Source organism: Anomaloglossus baeobatrachus, chromosome 7 (assembly GCF_048569485.1).
Source record: "Anomaloglossus baeobatrachus isolate aAnoBae1 chromosome 7, aAnoBae1.hap1, whole genome shotgun sequence".
Lineage (NCBI taxonomy): Eukaryota > Metazoa > Chordata > Amphibia > Anura > Aromobatidae > Anomaloglossus > Anomaloglossus baeobatrachus.
In genome coordinates, this window is record NC_134359.1 from 75,278,127 (window position 1) to 75,292,029 (window position 13,903).

A 13,903-nucleotide genomic window follows, 5' to 3' on the forward strand; every position below is an offset into this window, starting at 1 on the left:
AGATCCCCCAGCAACAAAGTCCCGATTGACGGCAACAGCCCGACCATTACCGGGGAGACACCGCCACTGCCAAGGCACCAGTTTCCCCAGGGCCAGCGCCTGCGGGCAAAGTGTAGAGCTCCTCCGGCCCAGATTGCAGTCGGGGAGCAGGTAACCGGAGGGAATCCACCGCTACCATCAGTCAAACAGGTGCAAGGAAGAGAGACGTCACCGTCACCTACCGGGAGTGCAGGTGCAACCGTCTGTGGGACCGTCCTACCAGCCGTTGGTTTACCGTACAAACTGTGTCCGTGTCTCAGGCTGAGTGAGTACCACAGTGCCACAAGGCATAGCGCTGCCCCCGCGTCCCTGCGCCCTCCAGGCCCTACACTTCACATCTCTTCACCGGGCCCCGGGATCACCAACCCCTACCCACGGAGGGGCAACACAACACCTGGCTGCTCCCATCACCATCCCCGGGACCCCCACACTGAGCAGCGGTGGTGCCATCACAACAACCGTGGGTGGCGTCACGAACTATAATCCCAACAAACATACCCCCCTTTCACTCACGGGCGAGGAGTGTCGCTCGAGACACCCCGGGATCCGGCCCGCAGCTCGAGCCACCAGGAGCAACTGCCGGACCCGAGCAGAAGGGGTGAGCGCGGTGTGCTGACACCCTCCTCCCCGCCCGCGACAACTTGGCGTCACGAACAGGATCTTACCGCTCTGCCGTCTGGTAGAGGTGCGCCTTGTTACCGCCGGAGGTATCCGGCAGAAAAATTTCAGAAGCCGCCATCTTTGGCGCGAAAAGTTCCCGCTCGAGCGTCTTCTCGAGCAGTAGAGGCGCGAAGGCCAAAACTCCGCCCCGAGAGAGGAGGGGCCGGAAAGAGCTAAGGGGGACGGAAACAAGATGTCTGCGCCCGACGGAGCCGCTGGAAGAGCGGTGGTCGCAGCCGCAGCGGCACCCGCGGATGGGAATGGGCCTGCCCAGGTCCCGGCCGTACTGGCGGGAGGTGCCGCGGCCCCCGCGCTTGCTCAGGTCATGCCGTTTTCCTTGCCCTATGCACCCGGAGCTGCCTGGCTACCGCAGTATGACGGGAAACCGGATGCCTTGCAGGCCTTCCGGAAAAAGCTTAACCCGTTGCTAGAGCTGTACCCCCTGACTGATAAGCAACGTGCAGCGATAGTGCTGGGACAGTTAACCGGTGCGGCGGAGCAGGAAGCGGAGACCTGGGCCGAGGGGGACCGGCTCTCTGTAGCCACCATCTTCGAGAAGCTACAGACTGCCTTCGAGACCCGGACTGAAGCTGAGCTGAGGATGCAGTTTTACCAGTGCCGGCAGCGAGCTGGGGATAGCATTCGGGACTATGCCCTACGTCTGCAGACCGCCCTCCGCACGCTAAAGCGGGTGAACTCTATTAATGAGGCGGATAGCAACAAGATGTTAGTGGAGCAATTCGCACAGGGGATGAGGTCCCCTGAGGATCGTAAACAACTCCGGCTGTGGGCTCTGGAACACCCTGATGTGGACTTTGCTGTGTTTAAAGGAGCGAGCTATCAAAGCACTACAGCCCCCAGCTGCTGAAGTTCAGGAACCTGTCCCGTGGCCCGTCGAGACAGCTCCTGTTGTGGCGGCCCCAGCCAAACCAACCTCCTTACTACCTGCAGCCTCGAGCAGCGCAGTGGAAGAACTGGCAGCCCAGGTCCGTCGCCTGGATGGAGACCTTGCTAAAATCCTTGCTGCACTACAACCTCTGACCAGATCTCAGCCCCCAGCGCAGATACAGCTTGCTGACAGTCCCGAAGATGTTCCCTGGATGCAGCAGAGAAGCGCTAACAACCCGCGGAGCAGACCTCCAATCTGCTACAAGTGCCGTAAGCCGGGCCATGTTTACAGACAGTGCCCGTTAAACGAGCAACCCCTGGGGCCCCGGGCCAATCCTCAGGAGTAGAACACCGTGGCCCCCCGGACTGGCGAGACCGATACGTCGGGGCCCGCCCTATCATCCCTGTGGCTGTGGACGGCATACCCGTGATGGCTCTCTTGGACACTGGATCACAGGTAACTACCATACCGTACACATTGTATCAGCGATATTGGGCCACAGACGAGCTAGCGCCTCCAGACAATAGTATAAATTTGATTGCCGCTAATGGACTTCCATTGACCCAGGTGGGGTATAAAGAGGTGGCTATGACAGTGGGGCAAGCTGAACTGCAACACCAGGGCATGATTGTGTTCATGAATGAGCCTAGTGATCATAACCCGAAAATAGTGTTGGGGACCAATGTGATGGAACACTGCATGGCTGATGTGCTGAACCTTTTGCAGCAGCTAGCCGCCACGGCGGCGGGGAGCCGGCAGAGGGCTGTGCAACGTGAGATCCGCGCCCTGATGTACCGCCAGCATGTAAGCTCAACCGGAGGGGAGATTGGTGGAGTGCGAGTGATGGATGTTGCTCCATTGACTGTGCCCCCTAGAAGTGAGATGATGATCTGGTGTAGGGCAGCAGTAGGGCCTCAGGGGCGTGACTACCCTGCAATGATGGAGCCCATGCCTTCTGAGCACTGGCCCACTGTAGTGGCCGCCCGAGGGGTGGTAGATGTGAAGAAAGGGAGAGTGCCTGTGAGAGTGTTAAACTGTGGGGAAGAGGTTAGGCTTCCCCGGTATGCCACCATTGCCAAACTGCTCACTTTAGACCCTCACACTATCCAGGAAGCCCGTCCATCCACACTCCCACCTACCACCAGCACTTCCCCACCCCAGGGGGACACCAAGGAGTGGCACCAACAGCTACATGTGGGCACTGATGATACTCCTACACATCACAGGGCAGGGGTACACAGGGTAGTGCAGGAGTACGAACAGGTTTTCAGTAAGCACCCCCTAGACTTTGGGCAGATCAAGGGGGTCCAACACCACATTCCCACGGGTGAACATCCCCCTATCAAAGAGAGGTACAGACCTATTCCCCCTGCACATTATCAGTGTGCCAAGAATATGTTGAAGAATATGAAGGAGGCAGGAGTTATTCGGGACAGTTGTAGTCCCTGGGCCGCTCCGTTGGTACTGGTCAAGAAGAAGGATGGTACCATGCGGATGTGTGTGGACTACCGGAAGATCAACCAGATAACCCATAAAGATGCCTATCCATTGCCTCGTATTGAAGAATCTTTGGCTGCACTGAGAACTGCAAACTACTTCTCGACCCTTGACCTCACCAGCGGATACTGGCAAGTGGCCCCGGCCCCCGAGGACCGGGAGAAGACTGCCTTCACCACCCCGATGGGGCTATGCGAATTCAATAGCATGCCGTTTGGGCTGTGCAATGCCCCCGGGACTTTCCAACGGTTGATGGAGTGCTGTCTGGGACATTTAAACTTCGAGACCGTCCTGCTGTATTTGGATGATGTGATTGTTTATTCCCAGACGTATGAGGCCCATCTGGAGCACCTGGCCGAGGTGTTCGCGTCCCTTGCCAAGTTCGGGATGAAGTTGAAGCCCTCGAAGTGCCATCTGCTGAAACCCAGGGTGCAGTATCTAGGGCATGTGGTGAGTGCGGATGGTGTCGCCCCCGACCCTGAGAAGATCACTGCCATCCAGAGCTGGCCGAGACCAACCACAGTGAGGGAAGTAAGGCAGTTCCTGGGTCTGGTGGGGTACTATCGGCGCTTTATAAAGGGGTACGGTACACGAAGATGGCTGCCCCCATGCAAGATCTCCTCGTGGGACAGACCAAAGGTGGTAGACCTATTGGAGCCCCACTGTTGTGGGAGGACAAGCATGAGGAGTCCTTTGGCCAGTTGAAGGCGGCCTTGACCGGAGAAGAGGTCTTGGCGTACCCTGACTATGGGCGCCCGTTCATCCTCCACACGGACGCCAGTAACGTGGGGCTAGGAGCGGTCTTGTCCCAGGTCCAGGATGGGAAGGAGAAGGTGATTGCTTACGCCAGCCGAAAACTCCGGCCGACCGAGAGGAACCCTGAGAACTATAGTTCCTTCAAGCTCGAGCTATTGGCGTTGGTGTGGGCTATCACAGAGCGGTTCCGCCACTACCTGGCGGCGGCAAAATTCACCGCGTTTACGGACAACAATCCGCTAACTCACCTGGACACGGCCAAGTTGGGCGCGCTGGAGCAGCGGTGGGTAGCCCGGTTAGCCAACTATGATTTCACCATAAAGTACCGAGCTGGTCGTGTCAACATCAATGCAGATGCACTCTCCCGGATGCCCCATTTGTCAGAAGAGGGGTGTGAGGATGACGACCTCGAGGAGATTGAGTTGCCTGCGTTTCACCAGCCGCCTACTGAGAGGGTACAAGTATGTCAGCAACGGGCGGACCTGGACCCGTGGCCCAGTCAAGAGTGGCAGGACGCCCAGGACCAAGCACCGGCTGTCCGCCTTGTCAAGACCCTGGTGGAACAAGGTGCTATGGGAATGGACCCTGCCGCTCCAGCCGAAGCCCAACGCTTGTGGAAAGAACGAAAACGGCTCTACCTACACCAAGGGAGGCTGTACCGTGAACTGATCAACCCAAAGACCCATGAGAAAATATGCCAGTTGATCGTTCCTCAAGCCGAGGTTGCTACCGTCCTGCGGGCATACCATGATGGTGCTGGCCACTTCGGGTGGAAGAAGCTGGAGATGCTGTTGAGGGAGCGGTTCTATTGGAGTGGGATGCGTGAATCGGTGGAAGCCTGGTGCCGAGAGTGCGGTCCTTGTACACTAAGGAGAAAGGACGAGACTAGCCAGAGGGCACCGTTACATCCCATAGTCACCCATCAGCCGCTGGAGCTGGTCGCCCTGGACCATGTCAAACTCACCCCTAGCCGAAGTGGGTACACCTACGCGTTGACCATGGTAGACCACTACTCAAGATTCATGGTGGTAGTCCCCGTTAAGGACTTGACTGGTCGAACCGCTGCCCGAGCGTTCCAGGCCTATTTTTGCTGACCCCATGGGTACCCCGAGAAGGTGCTGACTGACCAAGGCCCGGCTTTTGAAGCAGAAGTGTTTCACGAATTCTGCCAGTTGTACGGCTGCAAGAAGATCCGGACCACTCCGTACCACGCCCAAACCAACGGCATGTGCGAGAAAATGAATCACTTGGTCCTGGGGCTCCTCAAGACGCTACCGCTGGAAGAACGGAACATGTGGCCGGAAAAGTTACCCGACTTGGTCGACATGTACAATAATATCCCATCCAGCTCGACGAAGTGCACCCCAGCGTATCTGATGAGGGCCCGGCCTGGCCGCCTGCCGGTGGATCTGGAGATGGGGTTGAGGCTCCGGAAGCACTCCCTTCAACGGCAGAGTGGGAAAGTCGGAGGAGGGCCCAGTACCGGCAAATCCAGGAGTATGTGGAGAAAAACCTCAGTCGAAGTCGAGAACAGCAAGAGCACCGGTTCAACCAGAAGGCGCCTGCAGGTCCTTTCCAGCCAGGAGATGTGGTGCTGAAACGAAAGAGAAAAGCCCACAAACTGGATGACCAGTGGGAGCAAGTCCCTTACGTCGTACAACCCACCGAGTGGGACAATGGGAAGACCTACCAGATCAGTCGTGACCAAGGGGGCACCCTGGCCACAGTTTCTCGGGACCATCTAAAGAAATGCCCCCCAGCGTTAAAAGCAGAGGCTGAAGTACCGGTTCCTCCACCAGTGGAAAAGGCAGCAGAGGTAATCCACACTGTAATGGGTGACTTCCCAGCAAACTGGCCTACACAGAACGGCGCGGTGATACTTCCAATGATACTGTTCCCACAACCCGTGGATGAAGAAGTAGTGGAAGCGGTTAACCGTGAGCCAGAACCAGTGCCAGTGCCCAGGGATGAACCTGTACCCAGCCCCCCTGCACCTCCGCCTGCCCCACACTATAGCAGGGAGGAGGAACCGATTGTTCCCTCTACCCCACTGTCTAGCACCACTGACACCGGGCCCCGAAGGTCCACCCGTTCCAACCTAGGTAGACCCCCACTTAGGTACAGGGAGACCGTTCTATGAGTAAGAGGGGCCCGCAAATGTAAAAGAGTGTTGTGTGTTTGAAAGTTTTGAAAAATGAAAAACACTGATTGAACCGAGTTTTCACCTGATTGTCAGCTGTGATTAGCAACCGGCAGGAGCCGGCACCGTTGTTCCCATGGGGACCGTTAAAAGTTTAAAAATGCATGGGAACTAGCCATGGACAAGCCCGTGAACTCTGCAGGGCAACCACAAACGTTAGTGGCTTGTAAATATGTTGGGTACCGTTACCGTTTCCGCAATGCCGCCTCCGGAGAGGCAGGTTGGAGGGAGGGCCCTGAGCAGAGCAGGCCAGGGCCCAGCCACCAAAGGGACCGGTGGCTACCCTCTGGAGGGAAGGACAGATCCCGCTCGGGTGACTTGTGCTGGACTGTGGGTCAAGGGGTGCTGCCTGGGTTTTAGGGGCAGCATCAGGGCCAGGTTGCTTGGGTGGGAGAGAGCGGAAACCGTGACCGTACACCGTTGAAACGTTAAAAGTAAAATGTGCCTCCCGTCTTGGGAAGAGTTGATTGAAAATGCTTGTTATGTTTAACCTGTTAACCCCTTTTTACAGAAAAATAAAACCGGTGTAGGACGGCAGCCCGCGGACGGTCTGCATTTTGCTAAGGGGGAATGTGTCGCCCTGGGCAAGCCAGGGGACACAGATAACAACACCACTACACCCCACACTCCAGGTAGGCACACCTGCTAACCAGAAATCCTTGTTGCCTCCCTCCAGGAGTCTGTGATGCACACCAGGGGGTGGGCCAGGCGGTTGGCTCCGCCCACCAAGGAGCTCACAACTCTGGAGGCAGGAAGTTACCAGGCAGATGAGCTCAGGAGGGGCTTGAAAAAGAAGCAGATTAGCCCGGGTAGGGCAAGAGTGCAGTCAGCTCAGGGACGAGCTTAAGTGAACCAGAAGTGAAAGTGAAGGAAAGGAAAGTGGAAAAGGAGGAAAGCAAGAAGTGGAGAGAGCGCAGAGAGTGCACAGAGCCTGAGAGCCCAGCTGTGTGTAGGGCTAGAACAGCAAGGTCAGCGACGGCGGTGACTGTCCGGAGGGGGACCGTTTGGAAGTTCCTGGAAGGACCCCGTTGGCTGTGTGCCCGGTGGTCTGGAGCAGTGTTCCGAAGGACAGTCAGCACCAGGGCAGGGGCCTCTCGGACCCCGGCAAGGCTAGGAGTCGCCCAATTTGCCGAATCCGTCAGTGAAGGGGACGCAGATCCCCCAGCAACAAAGTCCCGATTGACGGCAACAGCCCGACCATTACCGGGGAGACACCGCCACCGCCAAGGCACCAGTTTCCCCAGGGCCAGCGCCTGCGGGCAAAGTGTAGAGCTCCTCCGGCCCAGATTGCAGTCGGGGAGCGGGTAACCGGAGGGAATCCACCGCTACCATCAGTCAAACAGGTGCAAGGAAGAGAGACGTCACCGTCGCCTACCGGGAGTGCAGGTGCAACCGTCTGTGGGACCGTCCTACCAGCCGTTGGTTTACCGTACAAACTGTGTCCGTGTCTCAGGCTGAGTGAGTACCACAGTGCCGCAAGGCATAGCGCTGCCCCCGCGTCCCTGCGTCCTCCAGGCCCTACACTTCACATCTCTTCACCGGGCCCCGGGATCACCAACCCCTACCCACGGAGGGGCAACACAACACCTGGCTGCTCCCATCACCATCCCCGGGACCCCCACACTGAGCAGCGGTGGTGCCATCACCACAACCGTGGGTGGCGTCACGAACTATAATCCCAACAAACATACCCCCCTTTCACTCACGGGCGAGGAGTGTCGCTCGAGACACCCCGGGATCCGGCCCGCAGCTCGAGCCACCAGGAGCAACTGCCGGACCCGAGCAGAAGGGGTGAGCGCGGTGTGCTGACACCCTCCTCCCCGCCCGCGACATTCTTCTATTCAAGCAAAGTCTATGGGAATTTGGGTTTCTTGTTCACACTATGTTGTTCAAAATGCTGCCTTTTTGAGGCAGAACTTTGGTCAAAAACTCAGCTTTGCAGTGCAAAACCCAAATGGCAAAAACAATTGACATGTTGCTTCTTTGAAAAGCTGAGTTTCTTTATCGCTCCTAATTGGGAGACCCAGACAAGTGGTGTATAGCTACTGCCTCCGGAGGCCACACAAAGCAGTACACTTAAAAGTGTAAGGCCCCTCCCCTTCTGCCTATACACCCCCCGTGGGATCACGGGCTCCTCAGTTTTCATGCTTTGTGCGGAGGAGGTCAGACATCCACGCATAGCTCCACTGTTTAGTCAGCAGCAGCTGCTGACTATGTCGGATGGAAGAAAAGAGGGCCCATACTAGGGCCCCCAGCATGCTCCCTTCTCACCCCACTTTTGTCGGCGGTGTTTGTTAAGGTTGAGGTACCCATTGCGGGTACGGAGGCTGGAGCCCACATGCTGCTTCCTTCCCCATCCCCCTTAGGGCTCTGGGTGAAGTGGGATTTTACCGGTCTCCAGGCACTGAGACCGTGCTCCATCCACAGCCCCTGGGGATTCTGCTGGATATGGAGCTGAGTATCGTCAGGGACATGGCCCTGCTACGTCAAGGTACTCTGTGTCCCCGTACAGACCGCGCGCAGACACACTGCAGCATTGCTGGGTGTGTTAGTGCGCCGGGGACAACAGCGCTGCGCGCTTGTGCCACTACTCACTACAGCTCTGCTGAGTGAGTTAATGTATTGGGAACTGCCGCTCCGGCCGCTGCTGTCAGTTTACACTGCGGCGCGGCTGGGACTTGTGGTGCGCCGGGGACTTCCGCGCTGGCCGTGCATATATGACGGCCGCGCTTATTACTCGAGTCCCCGGCTTTTGCGGCCTAGTTTCGCTTCGTTCCCGCCCCCAGGCCTGCCAGTCAGGGGAAGGGCGGGACGCTGTACAGAACATCAGCGCAGGGGGCTGGAGTCTATTTTACATACTCCAGCCCTCACACTGGACACAGTGGGACGCCAGTTTCCCGCACTTTGTCTGAGGCACGCCCACGGTCCGCCCCTCTTCACAGAACGCCGGCAGCCATTCCTGTGTGCAGTCTGAGCTGGAGAGGGGAGACAAGTTCTGGGAGACCCAGACACGGGATTCTGGCGACCACACACCCGCGTTTCCGCGGGCGGTAAGCGGCACCTCTGGTGCTGACCCCACTAGTGCCGAAGTGTACATTTGTATTTTTATGCTTGCATGCTATACATTGCACTGTACGGTCGCTGGTGATTCTTGGCTATATACCCTCCTAGATTACTCAGAGGAGACAACAGCATGTCATCCGCAAAAAGCAAGGGTGCCAAGGCACAGGCTTTCTATGCTGCTTGTACCGCATGTGAGGCTACTCTACCTGCAGGTTCCACTGACCCCCACTGTGTGCAGTGCTCAGCCCCTGTGGCACTTGCTCGGCCGGGGCCTCTGCTAGAGGTGACCCAGGGGGAACCACCTGTGAATACTGTCCAGGTGACGGGGACGGAGTTTGCAGTTTTTGCGGATAGATTGTCTGTGACTATGACTAAAATTCTAGAAACTTTGCAGTCTAGACCAGTAACTCAGACCATGGGCACTGTTGAATCATTGCTCCCTGGTCCCCCTCAGTTGGAACAGCTCCGGGCTCCGGGGGTGTCCCATGCATCCCAGGGTGAAGGCTCTGACACGGACGACAGTCCCAGACAGCCTAAGCGAGCTCGCTATGAGCGGCCCTCGACTTCATCACACTGGTCAGGGTCCCAGCAGGAGGACTCTCTGTATGATGAGGCGGAGGTAGCTGATCAGGATTCTGATCCTGAGACCGCTCTCAATCTGGATACTCCTGATGGTGACGCCATAGTGAATGATCTTATAGCATCCATCAATAGAATGTTGGATATTTCTCCCCCAGCTCCTCCAGTGGAGGAGTCAGCTTCACAGCAGGAGAAATTCCATTTCAGGTATCCCAAGCGTAAATTAAGTACCTTTCTGGACCACTCTGACTTTAGAGAGTCAGTCCAGAAACACCACGCTTATCCAGATAAGCGTTTCTCCAAACGGCTTAAGGATACACGTTATCCCTTTCCCCCTGACGTGGTCAAGGGCTGGACCCAGTGTCCCAAGGTGGATCCTCCAATCTCCAGGCTTGCGGCTAGATCCATAGTTGCAGTGGAAGATGGGGCTGCACTTAAAGATGCCACTGACAGACAGATGGAGCTCTGGTTGAAATCCATCTATGAAGCTATCGGCGCGTCGTTTGCTCCAGCATTCGCAGCCGTATGGGCACTCCAAGCTATTTCAGCTGGTCTTACACAGATTGACACGGTCACACGTACATCTGTTCCGCAGGTGGCATCCTTAACCTCTCAAATGTCTGCATTTGCGTCTTACGCGATTAATGCTGTCCTGGACTCTACGGGCCGTACGGCAGTGGCGTCCGCCAACTCCGTGGTTTTACGCAGAGCCTTGTGGTTAAGGGAATGGAAGGCAGATTCTGCTTCCAAAAAGTGCTTAACCAGTTTGCCATTTTCTGGTGACCGACTGTTTGGTGAGCGTTTGGATGAAATCATTAAACAGTCCAAGGGTAAGGATTCATCCTTACCTCAGCCCAGACAAAACAAACCCCAACAGAGGAAGGGACAGTCGGGGTTTCGGTCCTTTCGAGGCTCGGGCAGGTCCCGATTCTCCTCGTCCAAAAGGACTCAAAAGGATCAGAGGAGCTCAGATTCTTGGCGGACTCAGTCACGCCCAAAAAAGACAGCCGGAAGACCCGCTACCAAGGCGGCTTCCTCATGACTTTTGGCCTCCTCTCTCCGCATCCTCGGTCGGTGGCAGGCTCTCCCGCTTTGGCGACATTTGGCTGCCACAGGTCAAAGACCGTTGGGTGAGAGACATTCTGTCTCACGGGTACAGGATAGAGTTCAGTTCTCGTCCTCCAACTCGATTCTTCAGAACTTCTCCACCTCCCGACCGAGCCGATGCTCTTCTGCAAGCGGTGTGCACTCTAAAGGCAGAAGGAGTGGTGACCCCCGTTCCTCTTCAGGAGCAAGGTCACGGTTTTTACTCCAATTTGTTTGTGGTGCCAAAAAAGGACGGGTCTTTCCGTCCCGTTCTGGATCTAAAACTGCTCAACAAGCACGTGAAAACCAGGCGGTTCCGGATGGAATCACTCCGCTCCGTCATCGCCTCAATGTCTCAAGGAGATTTCCTAGCATCAATAGACATCAAGGATGCTTATCTCCACGTGCCGATTGCTCCAGAGCATCAGCGTTTTCTACGCTTCGTTATAGGAGACGAACACCTTCAGTTCGTAGCTCTGCCTTTCGGGCTGGCGACAGCCCCACGGGTCTTCACCAAGGTCATGGCAGCAGTAGTAGCAGTCCTGCACTCTCAAGGTCACTCTGTGATCCCGTATTTGGACGATCTACTGGTCAAGGCACCCTCTCAAGAGGCATGCCAACACAGCCTGAACGTTGCGCTGGAGACTCTCCAGAGTTTCGGGTGGATCATCAACTTTTCAAAGTCAAATCTGACCCCGACCCAATCGCTAACATATCTTGGCATGGAGTTTCATACTCTCTCAGCGATAGTGAAGCTTCCGCTGGACAAACAGCGTTCACTACAGACAGGGGTGCAATCTCTCCTTCAAGGCCAGTCACACCCCTTGAGACGCCTCATGCACTTCCTAGGGAAGATGGTAGCAACAATGGAGGCAGTCCCTTTCGCGCAGTTTCATCTGCGTCCACTACAATGGGACATTCTCCGCCAATGGGACGGGAAGTCGACGTCCCTCGACAGGAACGTCTCTTTCTCAGGCGGCCAAGGAATCTCTTCGGTGGTGGCTTCTTCCCACCTCATTGTCAAAAGGAAGGTCCTTTCTACCCCCATCCTGGGCGGTGGTTACGACAGACGCGAGTCTTTCAGGGTGGGGAGCAGTTTTTCTCCACCACAGGGCTCAAGGTACGTGGACTCAGCAAGAGTCCTCACTTCAGATCAATGTTCTGGAAATCAGAGCAGTGTATCTTGCCCTACAAGCCTTCCAGCAGTGGCTGGAAGGCAAGCAAATCCGAATTCAGTCGGACAACTCCACAGCGGTGGCATACATCAACCACCAAGGAGGAACACGCAGTCGGCAAGCCTTCCAGGAAGTCCGGTGGATTCTGACGTGGGTGGAAGACATGACATCCACCATATCCGCAGTTCACATCCCAGGCGTGGAAAACTGGGAAGCAGACTTCCTCAGTCGCCAGGGTATGGACGCAGGGGAATGGTCTCTTCACCCGGACGTATTTCAAGAGATCTGTTGCCGCTGGGGAACGCCGGACGTCGATCTCATGGCGTCTCGGCACAACAACAAAGTCCCGGCATTCATGGCACGCTCTCACGATCACCGAGCTCTGGCGGCGGACGCCTTAGTTCAAGATTGGTCGCAGTTCCGGCTACCTTATGTGTTCCCACCTCTGGCACTGTTGCCCAGAGTGCTGCGCAAGATCAGGTCCGACTGCCGCCGCGCCATCCTCGTCGCTCCAGACTGGCCGAGGAGGTCGTGGTACCCGGATCTCTGGCACCTCACGGTAGGCCAACCGTGGGCACTCTTCCAGACCGTCCAGACTTGTTGTCCAAGGGCCGTTTTTTCCATCAGAATTCTGCGGCCCTCAACCTGACTGTGTGGCCATTGAGTCCTGGATCCCTAGCGTCTTCAGAATTATCTCAAGAGGTCATTGCCACCATGAGACAGGCTAGAAAACCATCTTCCGCCAAGATCTACCACAGGACGTGGAAGATTTTCTTATCTTGGTGCTCTGCTCAGGGAGTCTCTCCCTGGCCATTTGCATTGCCTACTCTTCTTTCCTTCCTGCAATCCGGTTTGGAAAAAGGTTTGTCGCTAGGCTCGCTTAAAGGACAAGTCTCAGCGCTGTCTGTATTTTTTTCAGAAACGGGGTTTGTCATATCGTCCCTCCTTACAAGCGGCCGTTAGAGCCCTGGGATCTGAACAAGGTTCTAATTGCTCTCCAGAAGCCGCCTTTCGAGCCTATGAAGGATGTTTCCCTTTCTCGCCTGTCACAGAAAGTGGTTTTTCTAGTAGCGGTCACGTCTCTTCGGAGAGTGTCCGAGCTAGCAGCGCTGTCATGCAAATCTCCCGTCCTGGTGTTCCACCAGGATAAGGGTGGTTCTGCGCCCAATTCCGGAGTTTCTCCCTAAGGTGGTATCCCCCTTTCATCTCAATCAGGATATCGTCTTACCTTCTTTGTGTCCTCATCCAGTTCATCAATGTGAAAAGGATTTGCATTTGTTGGATCTGGTGAGAGCACTCAGAATCTACATTTCCCGCACGGCGCCTCTGCGCCGCTCGGATGCACTCTTTGTCCTTGTCGCTGGTCAGCGTAAAGGGTCGCAAGCTTCCAAATCCACCCTGGCTCGGTGGATCAAGGAACCAATTCTTGAAGCCTACCGTTCTGCTGGGATTCCGGTTCCCTCAGGGCTGAAGGCCCATTCTACCAGAGCCGTGGGTGCGTCCTGGGCATTACGGCACCAGGCTACGGCTCAGCAGGTGTGCCAGGCGGCTACCTGGTCGAGTCTGCACACTTTTACCAAGCATTATCAGGTGCATACCTACGCTTCGGCAGACGCCAGCCTAGGTAGACAAGTCCTTCAGGCGGCGGTTGCCCACCTGTAGGAAAGGGCTGTTTTTACGGCCCTATCACGAGGTGTTATTTTACCCCACCCAGGGACTGCTTTTGGACGTCCCACTTGTCTGGGTCTCCCAATTAGGAGCGATAAAGAAGGGAATTTTGTTTACTTACCGTAAATTCCTTTTCTTCTAGCTCCAATTGGGAGACCCAGCACCGCCCTGTTTTCTTAGGGATTTTTGTTTTTTTCGGGTACACATGTTGTTTCATGTTGAATGGTTTCAGTTCTCCGATGTTTCGTCGGATCGAATTTGTTTTTTAAACCAGTTATTGGCTTTCCTCCT

At 56.0% G+C, this 13,903-nt stretch overlaps 1 protein-coding gene across 1 annotated transcript in view; it reads left to right on the forward strand.

The window, feature by feature from the left end:
- The window catches only part of NUP35 (nucleoporin 35), a 68,401-nt gene that overhangs the window by 20,949 nt on the left and 33,549 nt on the right, over positions 1-13,903 (forward strand). The gene's annotated exons all lie outside the window — the stretch shown is intronic.